This window comes from Zea mays, chromosome 6, assembly GCF_902167145.1.
Source record: "Zea mays cultivar B73 chromosome 6, Zm-B73-REFERENCE-NAM-5.0, whole genome shotgun sequence".
Classification (NCBI taxonomy): Eukaryota; Viridiplantae; Streptophyta; class Magnoliopsida; order Poales; family Poaceae; genus Zea; species Zea mays.
The window spans coordinates 30,206,063-30,215,968 of record NC_050101.1 but is presented as its reverse complement, the minus strand read 5'-3'; the positions used below and the strand labels follow the sequence as shown (position 1 = coordinate 30,215,968).

Here is a 9,906-nt window from a genome sequence, read left to right as displayed (position 1 = left end):
AATAGGGAATAGGATTCTTCAATGGTTTTTCAAATCGCCAAGGACCTCTGCGCAGACGCGGACTGCCTGGTTATGGGCTAGATAGAGCCCAGTACTATTCATCATTTTCCTTTTTTATTTTTCTGCCAGATTTGGAAAATTATAGGAAATTCTAGAAAAATGGTAAAATTATGAGACCAATTTTGCTAGACTCCTAAATTCATCTAGTATTTAATAAAAATAGTTCCAAGATTTTTAGTTCAATTCTGGAATTATTTAACATTTAAAGATGTTTAAACCTAGCCTTTTAGAATTTTAGAATTAATTTGGTAGCTCCAAAAATAATAAAACTTTTTGGGTAAACTTAGTTTGATGATTAAAGCCCTTGGGTAGAGTTTGACATGTTTTGGACATTGTTTGGTCCCAAACCCAATACACTAGCTTCCTAGGGTATAATTGCCTAACCCTAATAGAATACTAACTCAGGAAACCCTAGTGACTAGTGTGTACCGTGAAGGAAAGTTGTATTCAAGATACAACTTGGTATATTTCCATTATATCCCTGCATATTCATAGCATCACATAAGCATTCATGTATATGTATTGTTATGTATAGAAAACGAAGAAGAAGTTGTAGTCGAAGAAGAAGTTGCCCCGCAAGCTAAGAATCCACCGGTTGAGAACAACTTCTATTTTGACATCTGTGGGATAGACCTAGAGCCTCCTGCAACACAAGGCAAGCCCCGGTGCATTTACCCCTTTCCTTGTTGTTTTAAAACTCTTTATCACTTGAGATGATGCATTAGGTGATAGGAGTTGTGTGCTAAACAATTGCTACATTTCCTTCCTTGGAACTGATTTCATTCCTTGATACCTATTTTACTTAAAAGTTTTCTGATGCTTAGCCTTGCTTTAGAAAACAAAATGTTTTGTTTTAAACAAAGATGATGCTTCATATGGGATGGGAAGTTTTCAAAGAAAAGACTTGATGGTGAATCCATCATGGCCATGATGGGTTCAACATCGGAAAAGATGTACCTTTGTTAGGTACCAAATTTTGGGTTGTAAATGATAAAGACGAGACCGGGCGAGTGACTTGCACGAGAAGGAAGTCTCAGTGTAGTGTCTCCGTCTGAGTCGATTATGGACCGTAACAATGTAGGCTTGATGATCGAGGACCTTTTAACTGGCCACATGCCTCGTCATGAGTAAGCTTTGCCTCGGTCGGACCAATACTAGAAAGGCCACCACGTAATGGGAGTGGAGAGATGGCGAGAGTAGCGTGTACCCTCCGTGACAAGAGGCTGGACGGTGGTGTATCCGTGCTCTCGGTTGGCGTGAACCCGTTCTGGTCTTGAGAAACCCAGTGGCGAGTTGACATATGCAAGGGTCAAGTGCTACATATGTCGTGTGGTTGGAGATCCCCAGCTAGGTATTAATCGATTCGGATCGTCGTTACTTCTCGGACATGAAGACTTGGTCACTGACTTACACTTAGCAATCCAGTGAACTCAAGGGGTGATAAAAGATGGCTAGTGTAGGCTAAGTGCCTGGACTAGGATAGAAAGAACTCTAAATACAGGTAATGACTTAACTTGATAATAAAACTGGATTTTTAGGGATCCACTGTTAGTAAGCTTTTCTACAAACAAAAGTCTTTGATTCTTGATCAGCTTTACCTTGAATCCCACAAGCCAGCATATCCTTGAGAGTCTTTTCCTTTGTCGGGTAAGACTTGCGAAAGTACACTCCGAACTCAGGGTTTTCGAACCCCTGTTGTTGTAGGTGATGAAACAACCGAGTTTTGTTGTTTCTGCTCGAAGGTGGTGCCAAAGCAAGAGGAAAATCCATAAACTTGTTGGTGGGAGGATGTTTTACCTCCCTGTTATGTAATAATAAGTTATGCACTCATACAACCGGTGTTGTAATAAATACTCTCTCTATATTTTATGAATGCAAATTATGTTATTGTAATCCATTTCCGCTTATTCTTTACTCTGATTATGTGTGTAATGTCTGCGTGATGGGTGAAGCACCCTTGGGCAATATGATGATGATACAGATGACCGAACTTGTCGAGTGATTATGCGCATCTACATGGTTGTCCGAGGTCCTTAGGACAAGGACATCTGTAGGTGGGCCTAATATGTAACACCTCAAAAATCTCATTATGAGAATTATAGTAAAATTTTTCAAAGATCTTGAATTAGATTTTTTTGAATTCCCATAAATTTTGAAGTCACATCTCCTAAAATAAAAAGTTTTCTAATAAAAGGATTAACAAAATAGTTCTTATATAAACTAAATTATCTATTGATGAATTATATAAGTGTCCATAAGGATATGTGTAAGAGAAATTTCTTTATAGAGATCATACAATATAAAACTATTTTCATTATAATAAATATGTGGGATTTACACATTTAAAAAGGCAATGGCTTAAATAATAAATAAATAAAATAAAATATATTGCATATCATACTAGATGTTTAATTGTGCATTTAATGTGAAATTTGAAACTCAACTCATGACTGAATTCAAAAATTTGCAAATCCGAAAAGGAAATAGAAAACATGAAATAGACAATTGAAAAAAAGAAGATTTTTTTTGCAAAGCTGCGTTTGGGCCAAAACACCAAAATCCGACCCAATTCTCCCTCTTCCCTGGCGCCCTAAATGGACAATTGCACCCGCACGGCCCACTCCAGTTTCTTCCCTTTTTCTTTTGTTTTGGTCACTTCCGTGTGGGTCCCTCCTGTCAGCCTTGGTTCTTCCTCTGTCACGTGGACCCGGCCTGTCATCATCTTCTTCTCTTCGGCGTAACAAACAGCGAATCCGTGGCAAATCCAAATAGAAATCGCGAGCGCCTCGGCCGATTCACGGACTCTCATCGCTGGTTGGATTTTTCTCGCCGACCGTTTTCGCCACATCGGACTCTACCGCCGCACTATAAAATCTCGTGGCCTCTGGCTCCCTTGCGGCATCCACAACGCTGCTCCTCTCCCTTCGCCTGGGCGGCGTTCGCCATCGCCGGATTGGAGACGATCTCCCGGTACTGGGAGAAGGAAAGGCACGCCCGTGCGTGGCGGCTCTGGTGAGCTACGGGCGGTGACAAGGGCCCACGGTTTACAAAACCGTTTCATATATAAAAACCGCTATCCACCGGTAATGGTTTACCAACGGTAAACCGGTAAAACCGACCGGTTTGACCAATTCAAATTAATTTGAATTCAAAACGGTTTATCGGCGAAAAACCGGTGAAAAACCGTTCTAAACCGCCGGTTAACCGCGAAATGAACCGGTGTTTGCTATTTTTTTTTATAGAAAATGAAAATTTTTGACAAGATTTATTTGTAATTTTCTCAATTCATATTGCATAGTAAATATTAATTGATCCACACGACATGTGTTCACCAAAATAACATATAACATACATATGCAACCATAAACTCCAGTTCTCAAGCAACAAACAACCAGTGAACTTTGCAATACTCAAATACAAGTTCTTTTACAACTCTCCAACGAGGCAACGACACATAGGTCGACTTTTTTCACAATACTCACATGTTTATCTCGAGTCATAGTGATAGTACTAAGGCATGTTGGAAGGATCGTGATATTGTTTCAATTCGTTATAGTGATAGTGATAGGTCTATACAAAATATATGAGATACATTAACGAGAAAACAAGAACGGCAAATAAATATTTATCCACAAAGAAAAAAAACATACCGGTATGTGTGTTTGGTGTTTGTGTATTGCATGTGCACCTCACCAATTGTTGGACTTTTCTTCCGATCAGCAAATCTTAGGAACACATATAGAAGAACTGGAGCTAAGGGTTCTATATTGAGTCTTGTCTAGATGGATAGTTATTAGAAGAACTGAAGCTACTCGATCCACGAATTCCATCTTGGACAGGAAATGAAACCGAAATTGACCACTGATGGGGTGTTTGATTTGAGAAATGAGCTAGTTCATCTTCTCATTCCTTATTATTTTTGTTTGGTTTGTGGAATAGAATGAGTTGATCCATCACCATCTCATTCCTCATAGTTTGTTAGTTAGTACTAATATGAGGAATGGTGTCATCCCACCAAATCTGAGGAATGAACCAATGATGCACCACCTTAATTTGGATGGATTGATTCCTCAAACCAAACACTATATAAATGCCTAAACTGGACTTGAGCTACAGATTTATCTTCACATATAACATATAACATATTCACATATAGCATATAATAGTAAACAAGACTACTATGCCTAAATTGACAACTAAATACTCAGTTTTGGCATTAAATCCGGTTTTTCGGCAAAAATTGGCGGTTTACCGGTCTTAAATAACGGTTTACCGGTCCCAAAAAACGGTTTATCAACGGTTTTCGATTTTTATGAGTTTTTTAAAAATTTTTAAATTTAGAACGAATTTTAAAAAAACCGGTGGTTTACCGAAACCGTACCCCGGCGGTTTCGGTAAACCGACCGGTTTACCGCCGGTTTTTACCAGTTTTGTAAACCGTGCAAGGGCCGCGACTCGGATTGCTGGGGTGGCCGGAGTCACCAGATCGGAATTCAGAACACCAGCGTCGACGACACAGGGCGCTCAAGGTTAGTCGATCCCTGAACCAGGATTCTCGTGTGCATGGCGGAGGGCTCGCTGTGGCGAGTAGAACTTTTACCTTCGTCTAGCTAAGCTCGGTTTTGTTCCTCGCCACGTACCAAACGCCACCGTGGGCTGCGTCCAGCCATGGTCGGGGAGTGTCGCACTTCAAATTTTTATTTTAGATTTTTGCTCTGTTCTTCTATTCCACGAATAGGGTAATCCAAATCGAAGGTTGGGTACACGGCGCTGGCGTATCACCGGCGGGTTGCTGCTGGTGACCGAGGGCCATGGCCGACGTGAGGGTAGACAAGAGAATGAAGTGAGATGGGAGAGAGAACACTACAGGAAACTAGTTAAAGAACGTGGGTGAAAAACCGTCGAACTTAATGTAATAAGCCGTCGAACTTACCGTAAGAACGTGGGTTTACCGACGAATATAGCCGACGGCGATTTTTGGACGAACTTAGAGAAGTAAGTTCGACGGCCCCGTCGAACTTAACATTAAGAACGTGGGTACCGTCGAACTTAACATTAAGAACGTGGGTACCGTCGAACTTAAAATTAAGAACGTGTGTTTTTAAGTTCGACGGGGGCCGTCGAATTTTTTCCCATAAGTTCGACGGCACCCACGTTCTTATGGTTAAGTTCGACGGGGCCACGTGGCCGTCGAACTTATGTGTACTGCATGGGTCTACGAGGATTGCACAATAAGTTCGACGGTACCCACGTTCTTAACATTAAGAACGTGGGTACCCACGTTCTTAACCCTTTTCCAGGAAAAAAAATAAAAAATACAGAAATGAAAAATTAGACACACATAATATCATATGCAACACAGAATATCACATACAATACAAATTTCAAACACATTGATATATATTCATATCACAAATTGACAGTCCAAATACATAAGTTCACAAGAATTGGAGATTGTACCAGAATGTATGAAGTGCTAATTAGCTACATTTGAGCAAAAGATTTCTTATCATGAATAACTGCTTGTGCACTATGCTTAATGCATTCAAGAATCAGTGTGTTGGTGAAGCTGAGCGCACGTCAGATCACACTTCTGCTGTCATCCATTTGGGCTCAAGCAACATCCCCTGAAAATACACCTGCCAACTATGGAAAAAAAATTATAACCATTAGTTTTGCCCCCTGAAAATAACCTTTGCCACTGCACGATAAGGAAAAAAGAAACAAAATCTATCAAGGACCTGTAGCAAAGTACCATTTGATATTCGCAAAGGACTGAGACACAGAAATAAATTCAGTCACCAAACATGATTAGTACCAGCACTGACAGTCTATGCGTTGATAAGAGAAACAGTTTTCCAACGGTGTACAAAGATGCCTCTAAAGCACAGTAGAAAAAAAGCAACAACAGATCTGGATGCTGACCAGTTCAGACCTTTGAAACACTTGGTAGTGAGTGACTGACTCCAGGACCAAACGATGGCCAAAAGAGAGGAACAGACCTCCAAAAAAATACACAAGGCTCTTCTGAGTTCCGATGCAGAAAAAACTTGAGGAACCTGACCCAGGTTCGCTAGCATCACAGCCTGGATATTTTTGCGTGCGTTCTGTGTTTCCTTACTTGAGAGCATATATATACCAATCAATCAACCCTGCCCAAACATGGAGAATGTATCAGCCTCCATCGCCCATCTTAAAACATGCACACAAACAAACTTCAGATTTGGCAGCAAAGTACCGCGGCTTGCTAGTAAAAAAAATTAGAAACTTGCTAGGACATGGACTTTAGCCTAGAGTAAAATGTGCACAGGCCATAGTTTTGAAGTACATCATCTAATGGGAACAAACTTGTATTTCACTTCACTCTGTTGATGCAGGCTGAGGTCGTGATATATGATCCAGGCTTTTATATTGCAAAATCGTTTATATAAGATGGAAACGAATAGTAGTATTTTGTGCATTTGGGCCACTGCATTCTTTCACATACATTGCGGAGTCCTAAGCACATGGAGTTTTACTAACCAAACCAAATTCAAGTCATAGGCAGGGGTGCCGTGCCATACCTCCATGTCGACATCGTCGTTACCCTTGGATGCTTCACCTGCCAAAATGAATAAACACATGTTGGTTGAATCTTAGTGTTGTAATTAGGTCAAGAATTTATTAGTATTAAATAACTAGTTGTAGGTCCTAATCCGTGATCTCCAATTCCTAAATTACAAGTCCCATATAAGGATGAGTAAGTACATTTTCTAGGCACATTGTGAGTATTCAGCCATTGAAACTGAATCGGTATTTAGGATATGTAAGATTCTGCAAGTTTCATCATACGAAGGAAATAATACTTTTTCAAACATGGATTACCTCCAGTTAGTTCTGATGTCCACATTGCTAAGTTGTCCTTCAGAAGTTGCATCATAAGTGTGCTATCCTTGTAAACTCCCTCACCAGAATTTATCTCAGTAAGAGCCTCATCAAATGCTTGTTTTGCCACTTAGCAAGCTCTGAAAAAGAGAGGTGACCATGAAACTTAGAGACTGAACTTGATTCTGTTAAAAACTAGTTACTTGTCAAGCAGCATACTGGGATGGTACCACATCTAACATGTGGGGCCAACATGCAGTTTCCAACATGAGGGGAAAAACTAACATAATATCAAATGGCTTTCTAAAGAGAGGCCAGAACCAACGAATCTATCATGTACCCAACTAGCATCCAGTGCATTCGAATGGTAACATGCATTTTTCAATAAACAATGCATTTGTGAGGTTTAATTGTGCAAATGGATAAATGTCTCGTGAGGTTTAAACAAAATAACTTAACTTAGAAAGCATCTACAGCAGGTGAATGGTTTATTTGAAAATAGTCACCACTTGGCAAGAAAGCCCATTTTTCAAAACATGAAATATGATTGGATAGGAATATCTATGAATTTGAAACATCAATAAAAAGGGAGAAACAAGGCATTGAAGATGAGTGACCTCTCATGGGAGTTCATTATCTCATAAAAGAAGACTGACAAATTGAGGGCAAGGCCAAGCCGGATTTGATGAGCAGGTGAGAGCTCACTGGAGGCGACAACCATGGCATGCTGCAGCAAATGTTTGTCATTTTAACAGGAAGGGATAGGCTTTACCAAAAGGCTCATCTGAGCCTACATACAACATTTGGAAGATTTAGCACCTGATAGGCCATAAGTGACTGATCAGAGGCAGCTTTCTTTTCAGTTCCAGTGCTAAATTCAGCCAAGTAACGGTAATAGTCACCTTTCCTGCAACAGTCTAGGAGTCAAATCTAAAAGAGGTAATGAAAATATTGTACGACAGTGGTATAATGCTACAGCATCTAGTGTCAGATACACAAGGACTGATCAAGCACTTCAGAACTACTAAAACATTATTAAGGCACTGTTTGGAACCTCTAAAACTAATAGTTAGCTACTAAAAATTAGTTGTTGGGTTCCAAACACCATCAGTTAATACCACAGCTAATTGTTAGCAACCTCAAGCTAACAATTAATTCATTAGCTAGCTCAACCCAGCTAATAATTTATTAGCTGGCTAACTATTAGCTCTAGAGGTTCCAAACAAGGCCTAACTTGACTAATGTTGATGTACCCAAAACATCCATGGACAAGATAATAAGATACCATGATAATCATGGTAATTATTTCCCAGAAATAAAGTAGGGCATCCAAAAATTCACTATACTTACCATATAATGGAAACCATTTTGTAAGACTGAAAACAGAGTGTCGTTACATGTAGTCAATTTTGTAACAAATAGGCTAAAAATGAAGGTTGATGTCACAAAATGTTAGTATATCATTAAATTAAAGATGCTTGACTCGCTCAAAAATTGGAAACATGAGATTGATCAACTATTTAAATTCATTTCGTTTTCATCCTTTTTGAACATCTTACCTCATAACACGCTATTACAAGAAAGATTTACATGTATTGATAAACTAAAGTAGCTTCAGCTAAATCCAATACTCGGAAATAATTAATTCCACTAGGAACGAAGTGGCTTGTTGTTTTCTTTATAAAAAAGATAGTAAATCATCTAAATCTAGTACCATTATGAGAAGTGCCACATATTAAAACATATATATTTATTTTCCTATGTAATACCACATTTTAAAACAAAAAAACAGGGATTCAAATGAATTAGGGCACAAATATATAAAGTAGCGGCATGACATATTAAAACATATATATTTCGGGGAATCAACGACTGGACTGACAGTAGCTACGCCCCCTTATTGTCACCATCTCAGTAGCCCCAATTCGATCTTACTTCCTGCAACACTCAGATCGGAGCTAAAACAAGAGCAGGAGAATCGAGGAATACGAGTACCTGCATGAGCGGTCGACGGGGCAGAGTCCATCCGTGGAGAAGCTGGTGCACTTGTCGAGCTTCAGCTCCTGCAGCATGTGCCCCCTGGCACGGATGAGCCCCTACATGGCCGCGCGGGGCTTCCCCTTCACCGCGAGCCACTCGGGCCGCGGGAACCGCGCGAGCAGGCGTTTCGGGGACACGGCATAGCAGAAGGGCAGCGTCACGTGCTTCCGCGAGAGCGCGTCGACGCGGTGCCACCGGCGACACACCAGCGACGCGACCTCCCGGTCGCGCGGGTCCTCAACAAACCCCCATCTCAAGTTGCAGCATCTCATCGGGATTCGGGAACCCAGCCGCCGTCACCGCCACCGATGCTCAAAGCGCGGGTCAGCCATCGCGGCTCCGGCGCCTCCCCACCCATCGATCCCGATCGGGCTGCGGGCGGATCAGGCTCAGCTGGCTTTCTACCGCGACAGCTCCACGCCGGCTCGCCGAGGATCTACTCCAGCGAGGGGCGGACACATGGGATTCCCTCTGCTCCCACTCGCTGACCTCCGCATTGATCCGCTCAAGGCCGTACTCGACGTTGGCCTCGAGGAGCCCCCCATGGACGAACATCGAGTCGCCCACTACAAGCACGGTAGGGAGGTCGGCCAGGAACCGGCACGAAATGGGCCCGTCGGGTCGGAGGGCGGCGAGGCGGGGCCGCATCCCGTCCCAGAGCTCCGGCTTGACGCCGGGGAAGGACTTGGGCACGCCGAGAAAGGGGTTCCTCGGCTGCGGGTCGAGATGCTCGTCGCAGCGGCGCTTGATGGCGAGCACCGCGCGGTACCACCCTGCCCAGGCGCGCGGTGGGGCAGAGGGGCGGGCGCGAGGTGGCGGCGAGGCGCTGGTGGCGGGCTGGCGGCGAGGCAGGTAGCGGCGGGCGCGCGCGTGGTAGACAGAGGGAAAAGAAGACAGACGGGCGGTGTGAGACCGTGAGAGAGATTTAGGTTTTTAGGTTAA

At 42.3% G+C, this 9,906-nt stretch overlaps 1 long non-coding RNA gene across 1 annotated transcript; it reads right to left on the bottom strand.

Moving 5' to 3' along the window:
• Positions 1-5,431: 5,431 nt before the first annotated feature.
• LOC103629153 (uncharacterized) lies at positions 5,432-9,858 on the bottom strand. The gene is made up of 4 exons (XR_002262948.2): positions 7,744-9,858; positions 6,925-7,651; positions 6,624-6,661; positions 5,432-6,212 (listed from the first exon to the last, which is right to left on the bottom strand). It is a non-coding gene; the product is annotated as an uncharacterized lncRNA (long non-coding RNA).
• Positions 9,859-9,906: the final 48 nt, after the last annotated feature.